The sequence below is a fragment of the Chiloscyllium plagiosum genome, chromosome 16 (genome assembly GCF_004010195.1).
Source record: "Chiloscyllium plagiosum isolate BGI_BamShark_2017 chromosome 16, ASM401019v2, whole genome shotgun sequence".
Classification (NCBI taxonomy): Eukaryota; Metazoa; Chordata; class Chondrichthyes; order Orectolobiformes; family Hemiscylliidae; genus Chiloscyllium; species Chiloscyllium plagiosum.
Genome location: NC_057725.1, coordinates 32,998,409 through 33,017,395, shown reverse-complemented (window position 1 = coordinate 33,017,395; position 18,987 = coordinate 32,998,409).

The following is an 18,987-nucleotide window of genomic DNA, read 5'->3' as shown; positions in this document are numbered from 1 at the left end:
TGTATTCTGTGAGATCTAACCCTGCTAATTAGTCTCCCATGGGGAACCTTTTTGAAGGCCTTACTGAAGTCCACATAGATCACAGCTACCACTCTGCCCTCATCAATCCTCTTTGTTACTTCTTCAATAATCTTAATCAAGTGTGTGAGACATGATTTTCTGGGTCTTTTATTTATTTTGAGAATATCTATTTGGAAGATTAGCATGCAAAACATTGCTAAAAATAACAAACTTTATTCTTTCTGGATTACCAAGGCTAATTCTAATTCCTTAACAGTAGCAAATTTTAACACACTACCCAGCTGTCACTGAACCACCTCAAAGTTTTTTTCCATCAATACTCCATTTTAGTTCTTCTAAAAATGTTGTGAAGCGAGGTCTATGAGAGCAGAAAGAAGAGACAAGTGAAACCTTGTTGGGTCATGGGGAAGTGGAGGTGAAAGGGGTTGTAGATGCTGCTGGAGCAAGCCAGGTGAGAGACCCGTGTGATCAAGAGGGAGGGGGGGGGGGGATGGGAGAGCCATGACAATGATTTGGTGATGGGGTGTGGCTGAGGATAGCAGTAGAGTGGGTGACAAATGCAACAATGGGGAATAGAGAATGTCTGAGAGATAGTGACAGTGGTTGTGGGGGAGCAATAGGGAAAGGAGCTGAGAGCCCTGTGATAGTGAGGTCAGGAGAGGAGGAGAGGAACTGTGACAGTGATGAGTAAGAGGATCTGCGTGTGGAATGAAAGCTGCTTTACCCAAAGAGTTTTAATGAAGAAGCACTTATTGATCAACTGAATTTGCAAGGTAGCAATAAGGCATCATGGATCAGGGATCAGGGATCAGGAAGTGAGGTCATACAAAGAACAAATAACAGTACAGCACAGGAATAGGCCCTTTGGCCCATCAAAATTGCTTCAACACACGATGCCTTTCTAAAGTAACATCCTTTGCCTCTACACAGTCTATATCCCTCTATTCCCTGCCTAGATCTATGAAGGCATCTCTTAAGCTTTGCTATTTTGTTTTCCTCCACCATCCCTGCAAATATCTCAAATTTGTCCAATTTCTCATTATAGCTAATACCCTTCAAGTCAAGCAACATCCTGGTAACCTTTTTCTGGAGCATCTCCAAAGCTTCCACCATGTTTTAGGAGTGTGGTGACGAGAACTGTACACAATACTCCAAATGTAGCCAAACTAAACTTTTATGCAGCTGCAACATGGCTTGCCAACTTTTATATTCTATGGTCCAACTGATGAAGGTGAGCATGCCATACTCCTTCTTCACCATTTTATCCACTCGTATTGCCACTTTCAGGGCACCTTGCACCTGTATGCCTAGCTCCCTCTGTATGTTGATGCTATTGAGCATTTTGCTATTTCCCTCCTGCATTGGATCTTTGAAAATGTACCACCACACATTTTTCCAGATGAAACTCCGTCTGCCATTTCTCCATCCAAGGTCTCCAGCCTATCTATATAGAATCATAGAGTCATAGAGATGTACAGCACGGAAACAGACACTTCGGTCCAACCCGTCCATGCCGACCAGATATTCCAACCCAATCTAGTCCCACCTGCCAGCACCTTGCCCATATCCCTCCAAACCCTTCCTATTCATATACAAATCCAGATGCCTTTTAAATGTTGCAATTGTACCAGCCTCTAGCACTTCCTCTGGCAGCTCATTCCACACACCTACCACTCTCTGCGTGAAAATGTTGCCCTCAGGTTTCTTTCATAGTTTTCCCCTCTCACCCTAAATCTATGCCCTCTAGTTCCGAACTCCACCACCCCAGGGAAGAGTCTTTGTCTATGTATCCTATCCATGCCCCACATCATTTTATAAAACTCTATAAGGTCACCCCTCAGTCTCCGACGTTCTGGGGAAAACAGCCCCAGCCTATTCAACATCTCCCTATAGCTCAAAACCTCTAACCCTGGTAACATCCATGTACATCTTTTCTGAACCCTTTCAAGTTTCACAACATCCTTCCGATAGGAAGGAGACCAGAAGTGCACACAATATTCCAACAGTGGCCTTACTAATGTCCTGTACAGCCGCAACATGACCTCCCGACTCCTGTACTCAATACTCTGACCAATAAAGGAAAGCATACCAAATGCCTTCTTCATTATCCTATCTATCTGCGACTCCATGTTCAAGGAGCTATGAACCTGCACTCCAGCTGCACTCTTTGTTCAGCAACACTCCCATGACCTGACCATTGCTTTCCCAAAATGCAGCACCTCACAAATATCTAAATTAAACTCCATCTGCCACTTGTCAGCCCATTGGCCGATCTAGATTAGATTTGATTCCCTACAGTGTGGAAACAGGCCCTTCAGCCCAACTAGTCCACACCAACCCCCCGAAGAGTAACGCACCCAGACCCATTTCCCTCTCACTAATGCACCTAACACTACGGGCAATTTAGCACGGCCAATTCACGTGACCTGCACATCTTTGGACTGTGGGAGGAAACTGGAGCACCGGGAGGAAATCCACGCAGACACAGGGAGAATGTGCAAACTCCACAGACAGTCGCCCAGGGCTGGAACCAAACCTGGGATCCTGGTGCTGTGAGGGTGAGTTGTTGGGTACCACATCATTCGACAGCATTTCCGCCACCTCCAAACGGACCCCACCACCAGGGATATATTTCCCTCCACATCCATTTCTGCTTTCTGCAAAGACTGTTCCCTCCGTGACTACTTGGTCAGGTCCACGCCCCCCCAACAACCCACACTCCCTTCCTGGCACCCTCCCCTGCCACCGCGGGAATTGCAAAACCTGCATCCACACCTACCCCATACCCGCTACCCCCTCCCCCACCTTCATCCAAGGCCCCAAAGGAGCCTTCCACATCCAACAATGTTTCACCAATATCCTTTATTGTATCCACTGCTGCCAATGCAGTGTCCTCTACATTGGGGAGACCGGACGCCACCTCGCAGAGTGCTTCAGGGAACATCTCCAGGACACCCGCATCAGAGTGCTTCAGGGAACATCTCCAGGACACCCGCATCAATCAACCCCATCGCCCTGTGGCCCAACATTTCAACTCCCCCTCCCACTCTGCTGAGGACATGCAGGTCCTGGGCCTCCTCCACCACCACCACTCCCTCACCACCCGATGCCTGGAGGAAGATCGCCTCATCTTCCACCTCGGAACACTTCAACCCCTGGCATCAATGTGGATTTCACCAGTTTCCTCATTTCGTCTTCCCCCACCTCACCCCAGCTCCAACCTTTCAGCTCAATGAAGGGCTTTTGCCCGAAACATTGATTTTCCTGCTCCTCGGATGCTGCCTGACTTGCTGTGTTTTAACAGCACCACTCTAATCTAGACTCTGGTTTCCAGCACCTGCAGTCTTTGTTTTTACCTGGTCCTGATTTCCAGTCAATTGGCCTTTAAAATGGCAGATATGGATTTACCCTTAAACAGCTGCACCCAGTCTACATTCCCCAGTTCCTGCCTCATATTGTGGTTGTTAACATTCCCCCAATTTAGTACTTTCACCTACTCTTATCCTTGTCCATAAATGATTTAAAACTTACAGAATTATGGTCACTGGTCCCGAAGTGCTCCCCCACTGTAACTTCAAACACCTAGCTCGGCTCAATCCCCTGTGCCATATGGCCTCTTCCCTAGTTGGACTATTTGCACATTGTTTCAAAAAGCTCTCCTGGATACACTGAACAAAGCCTTCCCCATCTAAGCTCCTGGCACTAAGTGAGCCCCAGTCAATGTAGGGGACATTGAAATCACCCACCACAACAACCTTGTTGTCTTCATATTTATCCATAAACTGTCCACATACCTGTTCCTCTGTCACCCACTGGCTGTTGTGAAGCCTGCAATGCAATCTCATCAAAGTGAATGTATCCATCCTATTCCTGAACTCTAACCATATGGCCTCGCGGATGAACCCTCCAAGGTGTCCTCCCTCAGTACAGCTGTAATATTTTCCTTGATCAGTAAGACAACTCCCCCACATCTTTTACATCTTTCTCTATCTCAGCTGAACCACTTAAATCCCGAATGTGAAGCTGCCAGTCTTCTCCCTCCCTCAACTAAGTCTCTGTAATAGCTACAATATCATTGTTATATGTATTAATCCGGGCTCTAAATTCATCTGCCTTACCTATCTTACTCATTTCATTAAAACAGATGTGCGGAGAGATTCAAGATGGCAGCGGTCTGAAAAGTCTGCTGTGCTGGGCACTGTCCCATAACCTGGGCAAGGTGGACCTCTACCCACTGCACTATCACTAGCCATCCTTTTGAAAATTTGTTAGCACAAAGCAGGCAAAATATCTAGAATCTCTTAAATTTGGATTTGGAAGCTCTGGGATCGAGATGAAGATGAACAAGGGAAAGGGAGTGAAAGGACCACAGCAGGCAGGGTACTTCCCTACTGTGTCAGGTGCACCACAGCCACTCCTTCGACTCTAGTGGCCGTGCCTTTGAGCAGCATTTACTCTCGGAATTTGCAAAACCCCGAGAAAAAATTGAAACAGTGTTGGAGCTGATCTCTGCCATGCTGATAAAGCATTAGCAGGAGATCCAGTCATTGGATTGATGCATGGAAGCGATCGAGCAAAGGACCGCAGCATCAAAGACCATGACAGAGAACTTGGAGGGGCGTATCTGAACTCTGGAAGGCCAAGTTCAGGCCCCATCGTACCAAGTTGATGATTTTGAGAACCGAGACCGGAAAAGAAACTTACGGGTCATCGGTCTTCCGGAGCGTGAGGAGGGTGAGAGTCTGGTTGCATTCCTAGAGCAGTGTCTCCCAAAGTGTTTGGGGCTGGAGATCGAGTCAGGCTGGGTGAATGTGGAGTGGGCCCACCGAATCGCGATGCGCAGGTCCGGATCGTATCAGCACCCTCACCTGGTCCTAGTGTGACTCCAGCACTATAAAGAGAAGTAGTTAATAATAGAAACCTCCAGAAGACTGGAACAAGATCCACAGGCCCTGGTGTATAAAGGTTCAAGAATAATGTTCTTTTAAGACTTCTCTGGGGCCATAATTAAGAAGAGGAAATCTTTTGACGATGTTAAGATGAAATGAAGAGATTTAAATATTCAATATTCTTTGAGGTACCCGGCAGTACTCCATTTTAATCATCTGTTTATAATTACGACTCATCAGAAAAAGCAAAGGAATTGTTGAACCCTCTGAAATGAATGACTTGGGCCGGGGAAGGGGAGAAAGGAAAGAAAAAAAAGATAATTGCGGACAATGCTATAGTATTTTTTTCTTTCTTTGTTCTTATCCCTTTCGTGGTTTTTGGTCCTAGAGGCTTGGTATTGACTTGGTGTAAACTTTGTCTAATATTTCATCCATTTGGTAATTATCTGTTATTTCACTGTTCTTTTTTTCTGGGTGAGGGGTGGTAATCTTTTGTGCAAAAATGTATGGAATTGAGGTATGGAGGGGAGGGGAGGGCATCCATTGTTAAATTCCATGAGTGTAAATAACATGTTTTCTTTGTCTGTGCATTGCTTGGGTGTGGGGCACAGCCTTGGCTGGAAGGAACCAGGATGGCTGGAAGGTTTGGAATGAATGTCCCCTATCGGTGACGGGGGAGATCTCTAGTGTTTTGTGGTTTATCTGTTTATCTGTTTAACTTAAGTGTAGTGATTAGTTTTTTAGTTTTAGTAGTGTTTATAGGGACAATGTTTAGAGCCTGTGATTTTTCCACCTGCTGCACATTGAATAGGTGTCTTCCTCTCGGGTTGCAGTGGGTGGTCATGGCTAGCAATCTGTTCAGATGGCGCACCTGGAATATAAGAGGGAGCCATCCCCCTATTAAAAGTAAAAACGGTGCTCTCAAACCTTAAGAAGGAAAGGGATGACATTGCTCTGCTGCAGGAGGCACACTTAACTGATGGGGAAAATTTAAAGTTACAGCAGGAGGTTAATGTAAGGTATTTTTCTCCTCCTTTAACTTTAAAAGTAGAGGAGTAGCCATATTGGTACAAAGGAACCTCCCATACCAGATGATAGATCAAATCAAGGATGAGCACGGGCGATCCATCATTCTCAAGGCCTTAATACAGGGAGAAGAATATGGCATCCTGAATGTTTATTGTCCCCCAGTGCAACCCCTCAAATTTTCAGTTGGCATAATCTCTAAATTAATGGCTCTTGAGAAGCGCCGTTTGATCATAGGAGGATGACTTTAATCGCCTCATGGATCCCGGAGTAGACAGGATGCCAAAGGGTCGGTCAGGTATACCCCTGCAATCTAGATAGCTAGTGGACTTGTGTAGGAAGTTGCAGCTAGTGGATGTATGGAGGTGTCTCCACCCTAATGGGTGGAATTTTACCTTCTACTCCAACCCACGCAAGTGCCACATGAGAATTGATATTTATTTATTCCTTTGCTTTGTTTTGACTCAGTGATTGGGGACATAACCATTTCAGACCATGTGACAGTGTATTTGGATGTCAAGATTAAGGGTGGTGGAACAGTTACACAGCACTGACACATGGATCCATTTCTGTTGAGGGCTGGCAACTTTGTGGACTACATTGGGGAATGGCCAGTAATCCATCGGTGCTTTGGGAGACCACCAAGGCGTATTTAAGGGGTTTGATTACCTCATACTCAACAACTAGAAAGAGGCAGAGAGGGAAGCAGCAGCAGATGCTTGAGGCTCGGCTGAAAGCAGCTGAGTCAGCATATTATAGCAGACCGTCTGTGGTTAAGTTATAGTGGGTCATGGCTTTCTGGGCTGCTCTGGACTCAGTGCTCATACAAGAGGCGAAGGGAGGGATCTCCTTTGCAATGCAAAGGTTGTTCGAATACGGGGAAAAATCAGGTGGTACCTGGCTAGGAAGAAAAGTGCTCCACAGTCCATTGTATCTATTAGGGAGAGAGCTGGTACCATCACCTGCAAGCTGAAAAAGATTAATGCTAGATTTTGGGAATTCTATGCCGAGTTATATCGATCGGAGGGCTGTGAGGATGGAATCCTTTTTCGGGAACCTGGACCTCCCCAGTATAAACGCAGAGCAGGTCTCCCTTTTAAATGCACCCCTGACAATACCAGAGATACAAGAGGTAGTAAGGCAGCTCCAAAGTGGCAAAGCAATGGCCCAGATGAGTTCCCAAGTGAGTTTTACAAGGAGTTCATAAACATGCTGGCCGAGCCACTTCTGAGGATGTACAGTCACTCGTCTAGCTAAGACTGCCTCCCGCCCTTCCTTAGGGAGGCCAATATCTCCCTCATTTTAAAGAAAGGGAAAGATCCTGAGGATTGTGCCTCGTACAGACCTATCTCGTTGTTGAATGTAGACTTCAAAATTTTATCAAAGATGCTGGCCCTGAGGTTGGAAAAAGTACTGCCAGTTATTATAAAAAAAGACCAGATGGGTTTTATTAAAGGCTGTAGCTCTTTCAATAATATCAGGACAGTACTGAACATAGTGCAAGTATGTCAGCAGAGATAGATTTCGGGCTTGGTGGTCTCACCAGATTCGGAAAAGGCATTTGATCAGGTGGAATGGTTGTATCTCTTTGGTGTTCTAGATCGTTTTGGTCTTTGGGGGGGCCTTTGCTAGGTTGGTGGCAGTGCTATATAATAATCCCAAGGTGGCAACCATCACGAACGGTGTTAAATCAGATAATTTTAGTGTGGGGAGAGGCAGCCGCCAGGGATGTCCTCTCTCACCGCTACTATTTTACCTTGGTAATTGAGCCGTTGGGAGAGGCCATCCAAAGGACGCAGAAATAATGGCACCAGAGGTAGGAATGGAGGAGCATAAAATTACTCTTTACGCTGATGATGTCCTTCTGTTTCTGGCTAACTTGGAAAAGTCTGTACTCCAGCTAATACCAAAAATTAAATTCTTCGCAAATTTTCGGGAGACAGGCTAAATTTTGCAAAGTCGGAAGTCATGCCCGTGGGGGTATTGGTAAGAGTGCCTGAGCCTGGAAGACGGAACACAGTTTCCCTTTCGGTGGTCGCAAAAAAGGTTTTCTCTATCAAGGAATTTTTATTACCCCCATCTTCCATCAGCTGTATAGAGCTAATGTGGTGCAATTGTTTGATAGGATAAAACAAGAGCTCAGTGGGATGGGCTACCAATATTTGATTAGGCCAAATAGCCTTGATTAAAATGAATGTTTTTCCTTGGCTATTATACCCTACAAGGATGCTCTTGTTGTTGCTTCCCAGACATGTGCTGTGGCAGTTCACTGGTTGGCTTGACTCCTTTATTTGGTGCTGTAGGCGCCCCCTAGTTAAATTTACTAAGCTGCAACCCCTGCAGGGAATGGAGGGGGTGGATCTCCCTGATCCGAGGAGATACCAAATAGGTGCCCTGTTGTCATATGTGGGTGATTGGCCTTGCAGGCAAGATGCCCCCTCATTAATTTACTGTTTAGATTAGATTAGATTAGATTAGATTCCCTACAGTGTGGAAACAGGCCCTTCGGCCCAACAAGTCCACAATGACCCTCCGAAGGGCAACCCAACCAGACCCATTCCCCTACACCTAACAATATTGGCAATTTAGCATGGCCAATTTACCTAATCTGCACATCTTTGGACTGCTGCCCCTATGGACAAGATGTTGTGAGTAGCTGAGCACTATGTGAGCCCAATTATCTTAAATATGGTGAAAGCATGGAGAATAATGTGGCAGGGTGAGGGCAATTTGCTTAAGACCTTGCTGTTCACTCTATTAGGGAAGTCCCAGGATTTAGGTCGGGGTCAATGGACTCTGGCTTCAAAGCATGGGAGGGTAAGGGAATCTCCTGATTGGGAGACCTATTTGAGGGAGAGGTCTTAATTTTAACCAATTAAGTCAGAACTATGGATTACCTAGTAGGGACCTCTTCCACTCCTTTCAGGTTAGGGATTATATACAGAGGAAGACCACACTCTTGGCTCAGCCCTACAAGTCGAACATAGAGAGAAGAGTGCTCTGATGTGGGGGCGCTCTCTCGGTCAGTACCCTAGACCATTTGCAGAAAGGAAGTGCCTTTGGAGACATGGAGAGACTCCATGGGATCTGGAGTCAGGAACTAGGAGGGGAAATTTCATTGGAAACATCGGAGGATATATGAAAGAATGTGAAGAAAATCTGAATATGCAATAAAGCACAAACTATGCAATTGAAGATCCTTCACAGGGCCTATATGGCACCAGAGAGGTTATTTAAGTTTAAGAAAGGATCTTCTCCAGAATGTCCTAAATGCAAAATTAGCATAGGCACCCTGACACATTGCTTCTGGTCATGTTACAAGACTCATGGATATTGGGGTGCCATAGTGAATGAGCTGGAGAGGATCCTGGAAATTGAAGTTAGGGTGGACCCAGTATCCCTTCTTTTGGGACTGCTGAATCTCCCCTCTCTGGGTGAACACAGGAAGAGGTTATTTAACATTCTTACTTTGCAAGGACGAACATTCTAATGAACTGGACATCAGAAAAACTACCAAGTCTTTCAAAGTGGTTCAGGCTTGTGATGGAGCACATCCCACAAGACTATCTTACAAATATGATGCACCACAGAACAGAGCAATTCTATAAGACGTGGTGAACGTTTTCAAATTATATAAATACAGATTTATCGGCAATACTGATTAGGGCCTTTGTATAGCTATGGGAGCTGGATTTGGTGGTCAGGGAACCTGCGGGGGCGTGTGTGTGTACGCATGCACAGGCCTAGTAAATATGGATAGAAAAACTGTTGCTCCCATGGACTGGAGCTTTGGTGGAAGTGAGGCAAGTGGAGTCATGTAATATAATTTAATTAAAATTAATTATAATTTAATTCAATTTCACTTCATTTAATTTGATTTTAATTTAATTTCAGTTAAGTAAGTAGGAGATGATTGTATCCTGTAGCGTAGTATCATTGCTAATATCATTGTAATATAATAATGTTCGATTATCTCTATTCTTCTGTATCTTTGTATTTTTATAACGTTTTTGTAAAAGAGTAAACATATTTTCCAATAAAAATATATATATACATAAATGATGTGCTTCAGACCACCAGTCATGCCATGTTCAGTAACCTCGCCCTATCTGTTCTTCCTCTTAGCCTTACTAGCCTTACTCTCAGACTCCTTAGCGGTCATTTTGCTTCCTGATCAACTGTTCTGCTTCTAGCCACACTAGTTTAAATCTTCCTTACTTGCATTAGCAAACCCTGTCAGACTATCAGTGCCACTCCAGGTTAGCTGCAATCTGTCCTTTCTGTATAGGTCCCAGGTGCTCTGGAAGGCATCCCAATGATCCACATACCTGAAGCCCTCCCTCCTACATCAATCCTTTGGCCACATATTTAGTCATTTCCCCATGAGAGGCCATCCTCCCTAACAGTATCCAAAAAGGTATACCTGTTTGAGAGGAGAATGTCCCATGAGAATCCTATACTGCCTGGCCACATATACTCATCTTCCTGGCAGTCATCCAGCTCTTCTCTGTCTGTTTAGTGCTCCAGACCACGATTGGAATAAATTACAATCCGTCAAAGGGGCCCCACATCCTTTAGCATTTGGTCTCTGCTCCGTGGCAACCATTGATTCAAAATTTCAACCATTGACCCTATTAGGGATTTCAACCCGTAGGATTGGGAAGTCTACAGTAACTCTGAGACCATAAGTATAGGAGTAGAATTAGACCGTAACAGCCCATCAGTTCTGCTCTACCATTCAATCATGGTGGATATGTTTCTCAATCCCATTTTTCTGCCTCTCCCTGTAATCTTTGGTCCCCTTACTAATCAAGAATCGGTGTATCTTTGCCTTAAAGACACTCAATGACTTGGCTTCCACAGCCTTCTATGGCAATAAGTTACACAGATTAACCACTCAATGGATGAAAAAAATTCCTCCTCATCTCCATTCTAAAGAGTTGTGCCTTTACTCTGAGGCTGTGCCCTTAGCTTCTAGTTGCTCCTACTAGTGAAAAAATTTGCCCAAGTTTACTCTATCCAGGTCTCTCAGTATTCTGTCAGTTTCAATCAGATACCCCCTCTTCCTTCTAAACTCCATTGAGTAAAGACACAGATTCCTCAACTACTCACATTCCAAACCCTTCATCCCCAGGACCCCGTCCAAGGCCAGGACATGCTTCCTTAGATACAGCATCCAAAACTGCTCATAATATTCCAAATGCAGTCTGACCAGAGCCTTCAAAATCCTCAGGAGTACATCTCTACTCGTGTATTCGAGCCCTCTTGAAATTAATGCTAACATTGCATTTGCCTTTCTAACTGCCAACTGAACTTGCATGTTCATCTTCAGAGAATCCTGAACTAAGACTCCCAGATCCCTTTGTTTTTCAGGTTTCCAAAGCCTAATGCTTCCCCATTTCACATGATTGCTATTTTGTAGCTTCATTTGTGTAAAGTTACCAAGTGATTTTTTGGTTCAGTAAGAAAAATAGTATAAACTGATGATAAACACCCTGTATTTTAACTTTGGTCTATACAGAAATATTGGTGACTGGCTTTACATACACTTCGATATGTTTACTGCTTGTATCACTGCCAACTTCTACAGGCCAGGAATAAGCACTTCTTTAGACAATATTGAGCACCTCCGAAGAAAGTGCTGCTATTGGTGCCATTGCAGCTTGGACTGCCATCACCAGCAGTGCTACAGTATGAAGAAGCCATAAAATAAAAGTAATAGCCTATTAGATAAAGAACTTCTTAACAAAAGAAAGAAACAAACTGCAAATAAATTAAATCCTCACCATTCCCATCTATCCATGGAATCTCTTGGGAACAATTTATAAATATTCATCTGAAGTGTGATACTGAAGTTAACTTGGGATTTGATTTGTGTGTTGATATAGAACATAGAACATTACAGCGTAGTATGGGCCCTTCGGCCCTCGATGATGCGCTGATCTGTCAAACCAATCTGAAACCTATCTAACCTATACTATTCCACTCTCATCCATATGCCTATCCAATGATCATTTAAATGCCCTTAAAGTTGGCAAGTCTACTCCTGTTGCAGGCAGTACATTCCATGCCCCTACTACTCTCTGCGTAAAGAAACTACCTCTGAAAGTACTACATCTATCACCCTGCAATTTGAAACTATGCCTCCTCATGCTAACCATCACCATCCTCGGAAAAAAAGCTATCACTGTCCACCCAATCTAACCCTCTGATTACCTTATGTCTCAATTAAATCACCTCTCAACCTTCTTCCCTCTAACAAAAACAGCTTCAAGTCCCTCAACCTTTCCTCATAAGACCTTCCCTCCATACCAGGCAACATCCTAGTAAATCTCTTCTGAACCCTTTCCAAAACTTCCACATCCTTCCTACAATGTGGTGACCAGAACTGCATGCAATATTCCAAGTGCGGCTGCACCAGTGTTTTGTACAGCCTCAGTATGACCTCATGGTTCTGAAACTTGATTCCTTCACTAATAAAAGCTAACACACCATATGCCATTTTAACAGCCCTATCAACCTGGGTGGCAACTTTGAGGGATCTCTGTACATGGACACTGAGATCTCTCTGCTCATCCACAATACCAAGAATCTTGTAATTTGCCCAGTACTCTGCATTCCTGCTACTCCTTCCAAAGTGAATCACCTCACACTTTTCTGCACTAAACTCCATTTGCCACCTCTCAGCCCAGCTCTGCAGCTTATCTCTGTCCCTCTGTAACCTACAACATCCTTCGGCACTACCCACAACTCTACCGACTTTAGTGTCATCCGCATCCTTCTAATCTATCTCTCTATGCCCTCATCCAGGTCATTTATAAAAATGACAAACAGCAGTGGTCCCAAAACAGGGTTGTTGTGGTACACCGCTAATAACTGAACTCCAGAATGAACATTTCCTATCAACCACCACCCTCTGTCTTCTTTTAGTGAGCCAATCTCTGATCCAATCCCATGCCTCCATATTTTGTGCAATAGCCTACCATGGGGGAACCTTATCAAACGTCTTACTGAAATCCATATACACCACAACAACCACTTTATCCTCGTCCACCAACTTCTCAAAGAACTCAATAAGGTTTGTGCGGCACGACCTACCCTTCACAAAACCATGTTGACTATCCCTAATCAACTTACTTCTTTTGAGATGATTATAAATCCTATCTCTTATAACCTTTTCCAACACTTTACCCACAACCGAAGTAAGGCTCACTGGTCTATAATTACCAGGGTTGTCTCTACTCCCCTTCTTGAATCAAGGAACAATATTTGCTATCCTCCAGTCTTTTGATACTATTCCTGTAGTCATGTTTTTGGGGATGACAAGGTAACATGGTATCTTCATAAAGTGATAGTTAGGGAAGAATTTTCAATTTTTTGTGCACAGAGAATGCTATCCTCATCAGTGTTTTTCTTTTCCTTACAGTGAATTTCACTAAAATGTACAAAATTAGAAGAAAAGTCTTGCACAAGGGCTGCAAGTTAATTTCTGGATCCACAAAAGTAAGTAATTCAGAGAAACCCAGCCATAACATTCTGATAGGCAATGCTTATATTGCTCTATCCTTGTAAACTTGAGTACAAAGCTTTAAGATCAAATCTGTGGAAATAAAAACTCAATACAAATAGACAATATTTTGAAAAGAGTTTATGATTATTTTTATTTCTTCATGGGATATGGATGACATTTATTGTTCATTTCTAACTGTCTTTGAGAAAGCAGTGGGGAGCTGACTCCTTGAACATTTGCAGTCCTTAGAAGAGTGCTGTTAGAAAATAAATTTCAGGATTTAACCCAGTGGTAATGAAGAACTGGGAATAGGATGTTGTGTGACATGAAGGAACTTGTAGTTGGTGGTGTTTCTATGTATCTGCTGCCCTTATCCTCACAGGTGGTAAAGGCCATAGGTTTGGAAGGTGCTGTCAAAGGAGCCATGATGAGTTACCGCAGTGCATCTTGTAGATGGTGCACACTGCTGCCACTGCACATCAGAGGTGAAGGGAGTAAATGTTGAAGGTTCTGCCAATCAAATGGGTTGCTTTGACTTGAATAGTTTTGAGCTTCTTGAGTGGTGTTGGAGCTGCACTCTCTAGGCAAGTATTCCATCACACTCCTGAAGTGGCTTGTAGATGACGGATAGATACTGGGGAGTCAGGAGGTGCATTAATTGCCACAGAAGTTCTGGTCTCTACCCTGCTCTTTTAGTCACAGTATTTACATAGCTGGCCACGTTCAATTTCCCCTGTGTGTTGATACTGAGGTGTTCAGTGATAGTCATGCTATTGAATGTCAAGTGCGATAGTTAAACCCTTACTTGTTGAGGATGGTAATGTTCTTGTATTTATGGGAAGTGAATATTACATATCAATTTTCAGCTCAAGCCTGGATATTGTCCAGGTCTTGCTTCATTTGGACATGGACTGACTGCTTTTCGATCAGAGGAGTTGCAATTGGTGCTGAACATTGTGTAAACAGTACAAACATTTCCACTGCTAACCTTAAGATGAAGTAAAGGTCATTGATGAAGCAGCTGAAAATGATTGAGTCTAAGTCACTACCCTGAGGAAATCTGCTGTGATGTCCTTGGATGAGGTGATTTATCTCCAACAATCACAGCCATCTTCCTCTGTGCAGCATATGATTCCAGCCAATGGAGACCTTTCCCCTGATTTCCGTTGACTCCAATTTTGTTGAGGTTCCTTGATAACATATTTGGGCAAATGTTATCTTATCTATGGAAATTACAATTTCTATTCTGTTTTGACAAAGTGCAGAAGCTGTATGGTTTTGGTGGAACCCAAGCTGAGCATCAATGAACAATCTATTCCTTTGCAAGAGCTGGTTGATAGAACTCATGACAACCAATTTCATCACTTTGCTGATGCTTGAGGATAGACTGATACTGTAGCATTTGATATTTTCCTTTCTTGTATATAGGACATATCAGGATTTTTTTTATATTACAGGATAGATGCCAGTGTTGTTAGGAAGGCACTAGATTTGAACCCATTTTGTGCTGAGTTGAGAACATAAATTCAAAATGAGGGATCGCTAGCCAAAGCTTATCTAACTAGCACCCTAATTATTTCACCACAAAATCAGGACATAATGCAATAGCTGATGTATGAGGTATCATAGTTGGCTTTTTGCTTTTGATGAATATCCATTGACCCCAGGTGTAGTACACTAGTGACTAACGGAATTCGGAATGAGAAAGAGTAGACACTGAATAAGGTTTTGTAGGTTACTCAGAATAAATTGTTTTTGTAGAATCATAGTCTTGGAGATATAGAGTCATACAGCATGGAAAAAGACCCTTCGGTCCTGACCACACATCCCAATCTGACCTAGTCCCATTTGCCAGCATTTGTCTTATGTCCCTCCAAACCCTTCCCACTCATGTACCCAACAGATATCATTGAAATGTTGTAATTGTATCTGCATCCACCACCTTCTCTGGCAGCTTGTTCTATACACACAACCACCCTCTGTGTGAAAAAGTTACCCCTCAGGTCCTTTTTAAATCTTTCCCCTCTCACCTTAAACAAAAACCTTCTAGTTTTGGTCTCCCTCACTCTCAGAAAAAAAGACCTTGGCTGTTCACCCTATCTATGCCCCTCATGCTTTTATAAGTCTCTATAAAGTCACCCATCAGCCTTCAATGTTCCAGGAAAAAAACATGTTGGCCAATTCAGCCTCTCCCTATAGCTCAAACTCTCCAGTCCCAGCAACTTCCTCGTCAATTTTTTCTTCAGCCTTTCAAGTTTAGCAACATCCTTCCTTATAAAAGGGCAACCAGAATTTTACGCAGCATTCTAAAAGTGGCCTCACCAATGTCCTATAAAGCGGCAACATTTCAACTCCTATACTCAATGAAGTCAAGAGTGCCAAACACTTTCTTCACCAGCCTGTCTACCTGCAACTCCATTTTTAAGGAACTATGTACCTGCACTCTGTTATGGACCAGGCCAGACCCCATCAAAACATTTCAAGAAAGTAGCCTGGACCCTAACTTTGCTAGTTGTTTTAAATAGATGTAAAGCAAATATTTCAGGAGTGATGCAGCTGATCAAACTACTTGTTTTAAACAAAACAGAATTGATTTACAAGATTACTGAAGGACACACAAACAAAACAGAACAGAGTATAGAATAGCGTAGCTTATCCAAAAACCCAACAGATTATTCCAACTTAATGATGCTGTTCCAAATACTTGCAACAATGCCCATAAACATTCCTTGGCAAAAAAGGAAAAATTAAACTCAGGTTCTTACAGGAGAGATATCAGAGAGAAGAAAGATCATCTTTGGGTCTCTTTGGGTATAGCAGTTTCAAATGACTGCCTGCTTTCAGTAAATAGACAGTCTGCTAAAAACCAAACCAAACCAAACTAGAGAAAAGCTGAATTGGGAGAACTGGCCAGACCCCCATCATTGTACAAGTGTTGTTTTTCACTTGAAAGCCTTTTGCTGTGGGCATTATCTGTTTGCTATAATCAAATTGGCCTGAAAACCCTTCAAACCTAGACCTTTCGGAGTCACTGCTTTTACGATCTCTCTGAATAAAAAACTAAGCACAGCATAACCTTATTAAAGGAGCAGCATCATCACAATTCATGGTCTCTTTGTTCAGAAAAACTTGCCTGGGCCCTACCATTAATAGAATTATGATTACTTGCCCCCAGGTACTACCCCACTGACACCTCAGTCACCTGCGTTGCCTTATTTCCTAACAGAAGTTCAAGTATTGCTCCTTTTCTAATAGATACATCCACATATTGAATAAGAAAGTTTTCTTGTACACATTTAACAAATTCCTTTCCATCCAAGCCCAGTCTATGTTTGGAAAGTTCAAATCCCACATCATTACAACCCTAATCTTTCTACAGATATCTGAAATTTGCTTATATATGTCTTCTCAATTTCCCACTGACTATTGGGGAAGCCTATAATACAATCCCAACAAGGTAATCATCCCTTTCTTATTTCTCAGTTCTACCCATATAACTTCACTGGACGATCTCCCCAAGGAATATCCTCCCTCAGAAAAGCCATAATGTTTCCCCTAACCAAAATGCCACTCTTCCCCCTTTCTTGCCTCCCTTTCTATCCTTCCTCGATTAAGTCCTGTCTATCTCTGAACCATGTTTCTGTAATAGCTATGATATCCCAGTGCCATGTTCTCACCCATGTCCTAGGTTCATCTGCTTTACCTGTCAGACCTCTTGCATTGATCCATTCGGGATCATTACACGCTGAGTAGACAAGCTGGTCTTTGGTTGAGTTGCAGACAAAACAAAACTCAATTGAAGATTATTCCAAAGGCATTATTGTTAATTCAGCAACTGTAAAATCTGTGTACTTAAGAGTCATAGAGATGTGCAACATGGAAACAGACCCTTCAGTCCAACTCATCCATGCTGACCAAATATCCCAACCCAATCTAGTCCCACCTGCCAGCACCTGGTCCATATCCCTCCAAACCCTTCCTATTCATATACCCATCCAGATGTCTTTTAAATGTTGCAATTATACGAGCCTCCACCACTTCCTCTGGCAGCTCATTCCATACACGTACCACCCTCTGCAAGAAAAAGTTGCCCCTTAGGTCTCTTTCATATCTTTCCCCTCTCACCGTAAACTCATGCCCTCTAGTTCTGGACTCCCCCACCCAGGGAAGAGACTTTGTCTATTTATCCTATCCAAACCCCTCATGATTTTATAAACCTCTATAAGGTCACCCCATAGCCTCTGACACTCCAAGGAAAACAGCCCTTGTCCATTCAACCTCTCCCTATAGCTCAAATCCTCCAACCCTAGCAACATGCTTTTAAATCTTTTCTGAACTCTTTCAAGTTTCACAACATCGTTTGGATAGGAAGGAGACCAGAATTGCATGCAATATTCCAACAGTGGCCTAACCAATGTCCTGTACAGCCGCAGCATGACATCCCAACTCCTATACTCAATACTCTGACCAATAAGAAAAAGCACTATCCTATCTACCTGCGACTCCACTTTCAAGGAGTTATGAATCTGCACTCCAAGGTCTCTTTGTTCAGTAACCTTACCATTAAGTGCATAAGTCCTGCTAAGATTTGCTTTCCCAAAATGCAGCACCTCACATTTATCTGAATTAAACTCCATCTGCTACTTCTCAGCCCATTGGCCCATCTGGTCCTGATCCTGTTGTAATCTGAGGTAACCCTCTTTCGCTGTCCACTACACCTCCAATTTTGGTGTCATCTGCAAACTTACTAACTGTACCTCTTATGCTCGCATCCAAATCATTTATGTAAATGACAAAAAGTACAGGACCCAGCACTGATCCTTGTGGCACTCCACTGGTCACAGGCCTCCAGTCTGAAAAACAACCCTCCACCACCACCCTCTGTCTTCTACCTTTGAGCCAGTTCTGTATCCAAATGGCTAGTTCTCCCTGTATTCCATGAGATCTAACCTTGCTAATCAGTCTCCCATGGGGAACCTTGTCAAATACCTTACTGAAGTCCATAAAGATCACATTTACTGCTCTGCCTTCATCAATCCTCTTTGTTACTTCCTCAAAAAACTCAATCATGTTTGTGAGACATGATTTCCCACGCACAAAGCCATGTTGACTATCCCTAATCAGTCCTTGCCTTTCCAAATACATGTACATCCTGTCCCTCAGGATTCCATCCAACAACTTGCCCACCGACGTCAAGCTCACTGGTCTATAGTTCCCTGGCTTGTCCTTACCACCCTTCTTAAATGGTAGCACCACATTTGCCAACCTCCAGTCTTCCACACCTCACCTGTGACTATGATGATACAAATATCTCAGTAAGAGGCCCAGCAATCACTTCTCTAGCTTCTCACTGAATTGTCAGGTACACCTGATCAGGTCCTGGGGATTTATCCACCTTTACCAGTTTCAAGACATCCAGCACTTACTCTTCTGTAATTTGGACATTTTGCAATCAAAACTATAATACAACCAGGTGGTGCCTACCTGTTTGGAATGAACATGCTCTCTCTATACAGCAGAAATTTCCTTTCACAGGTTGCT